The sequence below is a fragment of the Eubalaena glacialis genome, chromosome 7 (genome assembly GCF_028564815.1).
Source record: "Eubalaena glacialis isolate mEubGla1 chromosome 7, mEubGla1.1.hap2.+ XY, whole genome shotgun sequence".
Taxonomy (NCBI): Eukaryota; Metazoa; Chordata; class Mammalia; order Artiodactyla; family Balaenidae; genus Eubalaena; species Eubalaena glacialis.
Window position 1 is genome coordinate 101882579 of NC_083722.1, and position 9205 is coordinate 101891783.

Consider the following 9205-nt stretch of genomic DNA (forward strand, 5'->3'; position numbering starts at 1 on the left):
CTTGGTGTTATCTTAAGCAAGGCAATTCCTTTTTCCTAACTTTTTACAGGTTAAGATGGGATTAATGGTCCAGGGGAAGCACGACCCAGGAGGGTCTCAGAGGGATGGCCTCCGTGCCTACTGCTGCCTGAATCTTGATGGGATCTTGAAGGAGATTGCTGATTCTGCCCCTGTGACATCCTGGTGTCCCAGCTCTGTGTCACTGCAATTTTGATGGGGCTTTATAAAAACCCTGAATTGCAACAGGGTGAAGGGCGGTCCCGAGTTTGGAAGCACCTGCTGATCTCAGAACACACGCCACTGTAAGGCAGGGTGAGTGTGTGTATGAAGTCCCATGGGTTTGTAATCCTCTTGACTTCAAGTCCAAGCAGGCCCAGTACGCCAGCGGACAGCTGAAGAGCCATAGATCACGCCTCAGCCCCGCCTTCCCTCTCCAAGATGCAGAGCCCTGGTAGCTGGAGCCCTCGGTCAGCTGTGGGGCGAGTGGCCTGGAGCATCCTGTGTGGACACCGCTGGAGGGTGCCGGGGTGAGGGTAGGGACTCCGGATCCACGCTCTCTGGGGCAAGTCCCAGCTCTGCCACTGATGAGCTTTGTGCCAAGTTACACGGTTACACCATCCATTTTCAGTTTTCCCATCCATTACATGGGATAGTGATAACAGTCCATATGCACAGAGTGGGTTGAGTGGATCATTATGTGTAAAGTGCTTAACATGGCACCTGGCACACGGCAGGCTCTGTGTGTGTGTTTCCTTCAATCATGGCCAAATTGGATTTGATACCCAGGACAAGCCCTATGGTCTTTTTTTAAAATTAATTAAGTTATTTTTTGGCCGCGTAGGGTCTTCGTTACTGCGCGCAGGCTTTCTCTAGTTGCGGCAAGCAGGGACTACCCTTCGTTTTGGTGCACAGGCTTCTCATTGCGGTGGCTTCTCTTGTTGCAGAGCACAGGCTCTAGGTGCGTGGGCTTCAGTAGTTGCAGCATGTGGGTTCAGTAGCTGCGGCACGCAGGCCCTAGAGCACGCGGGCTTCAGTAGTTGCGGCGTGTGGGCTCAGTAGTTGTAGTGTGCGGGCTCTAGGGCATGCAGGCTCAGTAGTTGTGGCTCGCAGGCTTCAGTAGTTGTGGCTCGCAGGCTTCAGTAGTTGTGGCACGTGGGCTTCAGTAGCTGTGGCTCATGGGCTGTAGAGCGCAGGCTCAATAGTTGTGGCACAGGGGCTTAGTTGCTCCGTGGCACGTGGGATCTTCCCAGACAAGGGATCGAACCTGTGTCCCCTGCATCGGCAGGCGGATTCTTAATCACGGCGCCACCAGGGAAGTCCAGCCCTACAGTCTTTAAACAGGGACCCCAGGGAGGGATAAGAACTGGGACTGGCTTGGAGAGGCCTGGGCCAGAGGCTTTCCCCACAACTCAGAATAATCTCCGTGCCTGTGTGGGGATGTGGGAAGGAGGCAGGGAGGCCAGTTTGGGGTCCACATGGCCTCCACACAACAGAAATGCCCTCTTTGAAGAGCTTGGTCCTCCTCAAATATCCACCTTTCCAAGGCAGGGATTTCTTGCATCATGGGGTACATGAGGAAGCTCTACTCTGAAGGGAGCAGGGCGAAGGGCATCTTCAGTGGCAGGCTGATCAAATTCTTGGAGAAAACTGCCCGCTTATTTGAAAAGCTTGACACCTACTTAGTGAGAAAACCAAAAGGGAGCCAAGAGCCGGCTTCCATTGCTGGAAAACCCATCTGGGCCACCCTAAACTGATTTTGTGGGTAAATAAGGACATTTTAAAGTGAAACTGAAAGTTACTCCCTTAAATATATTTATTTAAATCTAAAAACCATTGCAATTTGTTACCTACCATCATCTATTTAAAAGTACTTTCAAACAAGTTCTTCTTTATTCCTTTTTCACCACAGAATTTTATACTGATTTAATATATTTCAGTCCTTTAAAGTTTTGCTGCCCACCCAATCAAACTGTGCCACAAAAACATACAGTTTGACAAATAGACGGTCTAACAAATTTTCTGTGATCATAAAACTCTAAGTATTAAAAAATTTCTTCAGGATTGAACTAACATTACAATCACTATATAAATAGCATAAATATGTATTTTGCTAATTATTAAGAAGGTAAAATTCTTTTGGAAAAATTTCCTTTTATTAAATAACTGTGTTTTTTTTTTTTCTCTCTCTCTAATTGAATTGTATGTCTCTGGATGAACACTACTTATTGCCAGAATGAGACGGGCTTTAGAATCAATTATCATCCTATTTTTCATTTTTATAGATGTAACCTCATTCACATAAATAAATGGATAGAAGTACAAAGAGTTTTTATAGCTATTATATATAAATATCTATAGCTATAGATATCTTAATTCTTTGAACTTAGCAATATGCCAAAAATTACCCAGTAGTTTATGAGCAGAACTTAATTTTTAGAATCCATTTGCTGACAAATAAATTGGGCTCTCTTTCAATTTTGTTGCAAGCAAAGAATTGGAAACCACTGACTTGCAAAAAGATTTGTTATTCAGCTATTAGAGTCATTCACTTTTGTACTTTCTGGTATGTATTCCAGAAAGGCCTTCCAAGATTTGTCAAATGATTATTCTTTGTACCTGTTATTTTTCAATTTAGAGGCACCTTGTGTAACCTGAAATACTCAAAAGTGCTGGGAAATTTTAAAATATTGTTAAATGCAACATTATCTCTGATAATACATTTTAAAAAATAAGTGCCTTTATCTTATGACCTCCCTTAAATATGTTTGCATCAAAACCTTGAAGCTGTAGACTTATTCAGTTTAGAAAAATGTATCCATCATTTAACATAATTGGCTAAGCTGATCCTTGTTTTCAAGTTAATTGGCCCTATCAGGCTTATTTGCTCACCGGAAATGTCTGATTTCATTTTTCAGTCCTAATAGATGTGGTAATGCATGTCCAGTAATAGCCATCTCCCTTCCGAGTTCTAGGACGGAGAGATGCTGGCAGGAAGTCGCGCTGTAGCTTGCTGCAGGAATGGAACGTATGGAGACAACCTCTGGAGCAAGGCACTGTTTGCCAACAAGGAGGGAAGGGAAAAGGCAGGTTATTACATGAAAAATATTTCACACGGACCCTTTGGTGCCCCAGAATAAAAACTCGCCATGGCTGTGCAACCAGAGTGGTGAGGTTCTGGGTTTGTGAGAGGCGTGCCCTCTGATAAAGTAGAAGAGGGGATTGTGGGCGTTGAGAACTGGTAGATCATAGGTCAGGTCTCAAGCTGATCGATTTTAGGTGAAAGGATCAATACAAATGCATATTTTTACCCTGAGGATCTGGAAATGGATTCCCTGAGAGACAATGGTGTGCAGACTTCAGAGTGCCTCCAATACACCTGGAGTATCTGTGAAAACACAGATTGCTGGGCCACACCCCACAGTTTATGACTCAGTAGGTCTTGGGTGAGACCTGAGAATCTGCATTGCTAACAAGTTTCCAGGTGAGGCTGATGCTGCCAATCTTGGGACCACAGTTTGAGAGCCCTGCTTAGAGCTTTCCCTGCAGCCATGCCCCTTGGAAAATCTTGCAGTAGGAAGGACACTGTCGACTTTTCTATGTCTTGCAGGGGTTGATCCAAGTTTTAGAGAGATCCCTTTAAGAAAAATAATATAAAGTTATGAAAGTGAATGTAAAAGTGAATATGTATTTAGGATGAGAATATGTATCTAGCAAATCACAACTATTAAAACGCTAACAAATAATAACAAAAATCCATAAAAATTACAATGTTTTAATTAAAATTATCTGATTCAGCTCTTTTGTTCCTACATTTTTTGGTTACATAACCTTTGCTTACTCTCTGTACTTACATTCACATTAATATGTAAATTAATTAATGTATGTAATTTTGTCGCTCACATTTGTACGCCCCTCTCCTAACACACACCCTCAACCCTCTGGTTACGGAACCTCAGCTTCCTGGCAGCCAGAGCAAAGAGGGAAAGTATTTGGGTTCTTGGCCTCTTGTTATCTAACCAAGCTGAGCCTACTTCTTCAACAGGAGGCATGTGGTTCTGAGGCAGACGAGTTTATGTGGATTTATATAGGGGATATTCCACTATACTCCTGATTGCATTTTATAAAAACTACTAAGATAGCAGCAGCCAGTACTTACTGCTTACATTTTCTGCCTCAAACATAGCAAGCTTTTCCCATGCATTATCTCAGTGAACACTTAGACTAAGCCAATGGGAGAGGGTCCATCATTACTCCCATTCTGCACACGAGGAAACAGGTTCAGAGAAGTGGAGGATCAGCCCGAGGTCACCCAGCCAGTAGGTGGCTTCGGCATCCAGATCTTAAACCCTAGCTGTATCACTGCAGTTGGCTTTCTGGATCTGCAGATACAGAGGGACAACTTCACTGTGATGTTTTATATAAGGGACTGGAGCGTCATCAGGTTTTGGCATCCTTGGGGGTCCTGTAACCAATCCCCCACAGAAACCGAGGGATGACTGTATATTCATGGGGGCAGTTTCTTGGATTGGCTTCCTGTCAGTTGACTAATATTGAATGGTGGTCTATAGCTTTTTTAATGAGCTGATAAAAATCTTCAGATAAAAATTATATAGTGATTGAATTTATAAAACAGATGATCCCACATACAGACAAACAACCCAGAACTCGTAGCTCTGGTGAAGTAGGGGTGGTAACAGGGACTCTCCCCACTTGGCACGTACACCCTAACTTCCCTGCTTCCCCAGCCAGGCCAGTTTTACAAGATCCAGGGTCCCCTGGAAACCACTGAGACAGCTGCTTGCTCTGCCTTCTTCACTAATAAGGTGGTTTTATTTTCCAGGGTTTTAATATGTTCTGTGGTCTCTATCCCGACCCCCCGACCCCCAAATGGCCTCAGCCTCAGCCACCACTCTCCGTTGCCTGTGTCTCCTCAGCAGGAGGGCTTCAGAGTTCTAAGTCATGATTTAGATTATCAACATCATTGCCGCCACAATGTGTAAGCCTGGTTCTGGGGCAAGAGGGAGATACAGAAGCACAGGCTTCTGTCACTCAAGTGCCCAAGGGAAAACGACTTATGTTCAGTTTACACAAGAGTAGGGTTGCTGTCAGAAATGCATGAAGTCAGGACTCAGCTACTTACTAGCGAAATGCAAAGCCAAACTATTGCACACCCTTGAGTTCTGCAAAAATTAATAATGCCAAGGATGGTAAGGATGTGAGTGAAGGGGGCATCTTCACGCCGCTGGGGGGAATGCAAACACACCGCTGGGGGGAATGCAAACTTGCAGAACCACTCTGGGGAAGAGTTTGGCCTTACCCAGCAGAGTCGGATGTGCCCTTGGCTCAGCAGGCTGGGCTGCAGCTTCTGGCTGCAGCAGGCTGTGCGGTGCATGCTCGGGTTGCCATGGAATTGTGCAGTGGGGTGGGCCCGGCAGTTCCACTCCTCAGCAGGCCGTCTTTAGCAGGAGTCCACAGACTATGGGACCGTAGCCCGAATCTGGCCTGCCATCTGCTTTTGTTTTCTTTCGTTAAAATTTCGTTGCAGCACGGTCGTGTTATCTGTTGTGTTCTGTTGACATCTGGTCCTGGTTGCTTTCCTGATACAGTGGCAGAGTTGGATAGCTGCAAGAGACAGAGACTGACTGGCTTGTAAAGTCCCAAATATTTACTCTATGTCCGTTTACAGAAAACGTGCTCCCACGTCCGGTCTGGAGGATTCCCTTGCATGTGGGAATCAGGTGACATATGAGACTGTTCATAGCAGCATTGTTTGCCAAAGTGAAAAACTGGAAAAGACCCAAACGTTCATCAAAACGAGTTGATTTGTATCAATACAATGGATTATTATAGAGCAGAGAAGCTCCATTTATATGCAGTTCAAAAGCAACTCGAACTAAATGTATGCTTAGAAAGACAAACACATGTGGAAAGCTGTAGAGAAAAACAAGGGAATGATTATCATCAAAGTTAGCCTAGGGGTCATCCCTGGAGAGGATGTGCTTGGAGAGGCACACTGGGGTCCTGGCAATGCTCTTTCTTAGTTGCATGAATGCTCACCTTATTTTTATTCTTTATGCGATCCACATATTATAGATGTTCTCAGTGTTTATGTCAAATTTCATAATAAATTCGTTGTATGTGAAATTGGTTTCCCAAATCTTGAAATACAAGTCATAATTCAGTTCTGGTACAGCATAAAAGGCAAAATGTTCATCAAAATAGGGGAAAATAAAAGAATGTGCATCATTTGGTGGAGAAATCTACCAAGCATTTTGGTCCTCCCCCAAGCCTTTGAGTTCTGCTACACCTATGCCAGCATTAGTCTTTCCTTGCCTTTCATGGTCACAAACGAAGACAGTGGTTTGTGGTCAATGGGTTGCAGCCCAGTTTTGTTTTTTTTTCTTTTTAACTTTTTATTTTATATTGGAGTATAGTTGATTAACAATGTTGAGTTCGTTTCAGGTGTACAGCAAAGTGATTCAGTTATACATATACATGTATCCATTCTTTTTCAATCTTTTTTCCCATTTAGGTTGTTACATAATATTGAGCAGAGTTCCCTGTGCTATACAGTAGGTCCTTGTTGGTTATCCATTTTAAATATAGCAGCGTGTACATGTCACTCCCAAACTCCCTAACTATTCCTCCCCCCAGCTTTCCCCCGTAACCATAAGTTCCTTCTCTAAGTCTGTGAGTCTGTTTCTGTTTTGCAAATAAGTTCATTTGTATCATTTTTTAAAAATTCCGCATATAAGCGATATTATACGATATTTCACTTTCTCTGTCTGATTCACTTCACTCAGTATGACAATATCTAGGTCCATTCATGTTGTGCAGCCCAGTTTTGAATGGGCGTCCAGGAGGGAAAGCCTTCAAGTAGTGTGGCCCCGCTTTGACAGTGATATTTGAAGGAAATGCAGTTGTATGCGCCACACAAAGCCAGTGAAACTCAACGCAACGCTGAATCTCAGAGCATATCTCCCAAACACCTGCTTCAGACCCACCTGGCTGATGGAGGGGTGCAGAGCGGGAAGGCTGGTGGCTGACAGGAGGAATCAAATTTTCATGGCCCTGAGGAAAGGCTCCCAAGTATAGCCTCAGGTTTTAGGCCTGAGCCTTCAAAACCCATCCACTCTGAAAAAGGGGCGTTTTTCTACCAATGGGCTTCAAAAGATCCTGTGTGATTCACATTCTACAATATATAAATTGTTGTAGGTACTGTTTACTTCCACAAGAGACCACTATTGCTTCACTTTTCCTAATGGTGCTTTTAAAAAAGTATAGTTTTAGCCACCAGTGATACAGAAAAAAATAGTGTTGGCATGTTTTAAACACAGCGTGGAAAAATGTCATTTCATGGTCCTTTGGAATCTTGTACTGAATTCTTGGCATGGGCTGCTCATTGAAATATGAGTGGTGGTGAAAATGACAATGAGGACACTGGGCATCTCTGTAGAGACTTCCTCCCAGGATCAAGCTCCTTCATATATATTATTCAGTTAAGACTTACAGTGCCGTGTGTCTTGGGGTTCCTGTTTTCCAGAGAGTATAGCTGGGGAAACACCATGAGTTGCAGAGTCAGGTGATGACACTTCAGAACAAGGGGAAGTAAGAACAGGGGAAACGCGGAAACTTCCAGACTGTTCTTTTGGAAGCACACCAGGCCTTCCTCAGTGTTCAGGTGGCTGATTTGATTTTCATCTCAACTTGCTTTCAGCTTGATATGAAATTGGGCACGTACATCGTTCTAGAGAAAGCTTGGGAAGGGGGTCTGTCAGTGCCTTGGGAGTTTCCCAGATGACTGCTTCCTCGGACTGTCCTTCCTCACAGCCTCTCACAAGGAGCCTCAACTCTGGATGTTAGAAGCTTCTGGGTCCCGTGGAACCTTACCTCCTAGAGCTTTCTGCTTCTCACTGCCCTGCCTTGTTTCCATTATCCTATTTGGCAGACAGAGGGCAGTATTTGGAGTCAAAACTGTGGGTTTGATTCTGGCTCCTTATTGCTGGGCGAGCTGGTAGTAAACCTCTCTGAGTCTCAGTTTCCTCATCTGTGAAATGGGGCTAATTATACTCATCTCATAGGACTTGGCAGGGATTCAAGCAATTGTGTGTGTAAAGGGCCTGACACGCAGTGGATGCATCTGCTTAGCAAATCCTTCTTCCGTTTCTTCCTCTCTTGCCCTTGATCAGCTGCTTCTGTGGTTATGGGCCCTGATTCTAAGAGAACTCAGGGAATACTTGTTACTGACCTAATTATGTTCAAGTACAACCCAGCAGTCCTTGGGGCAGTGGTTCTCACATTTAAATAAGAATCTCTTGTTCAATTTGGAGATGCCCGGCCAGGCGGGTCTTTGTGGGGATCTCCCTCAGGATGCAATGGCTGGCCGTTGGCCCTCCTGCCACCTCCAGCCCCGGTACCTGGCTGGGTAATCCAGATCGCCCTCACCAATATGGGTGTCATCCAATCCATGGCAGGCCTGATTAGAATGGAAGGGCAAAGTCACTCTCTGCTGAGTGAAGGCGTCCATCTTCCCCTGCCCTTGGACACCAGGGCTGCTGGTTCTCAGGTCTTTATAAGTCACCTTCAGGGACTTAAACCACTGGCTCTCCTGGTTCTCAGGCCTTCAGACTGGGACTGGAACTACCCCACCGGCTTCCTGGGCCTCCAGCTTGCGGTCGGCGGATCGTGGGACGTTTTGGCCTCCATAACCAGGTGATGCCAATTCCTCACAATCAATCTCTTTCTATGTACCTTAAAAAAAATCCCTTGGTATGATTGGTAAACAATTCCTGAGTCAGAAGCTGCTTTTCAAGTCTCTCCAGGGGGTTATGAGGTCGGTGGTCAGAGGATCACAGTTTGAGAACCACAACTCTGGGAGTTTGCTGCGGGGGGAGCCACACCACGTCCTGCATCTCAAGGCTTCCCTTCAGGGACTGATTGATTAAAATTCGTGAATCTGGCTCTTCCAGGCAGCTCCCCACTGTACCGTCCCGTAGACCCCGGGGCACTCGGTAGCTGCCGGCAGCACTGGAAATACCATTAGATACACCATTCCTGCAGCTGTCTTTGGCTGCAGGAAAGCTTGGTTCTCAAGCTGTGGTTCCCGAAGCAGCCCCTGCAGGCCCTGGAAACTTAGTCAAAATGCAAATTCGGCCCCGCCCCCAGGATTTAGGGACTGGGATCCCCTGGGGGTGGGGCCTGCCGT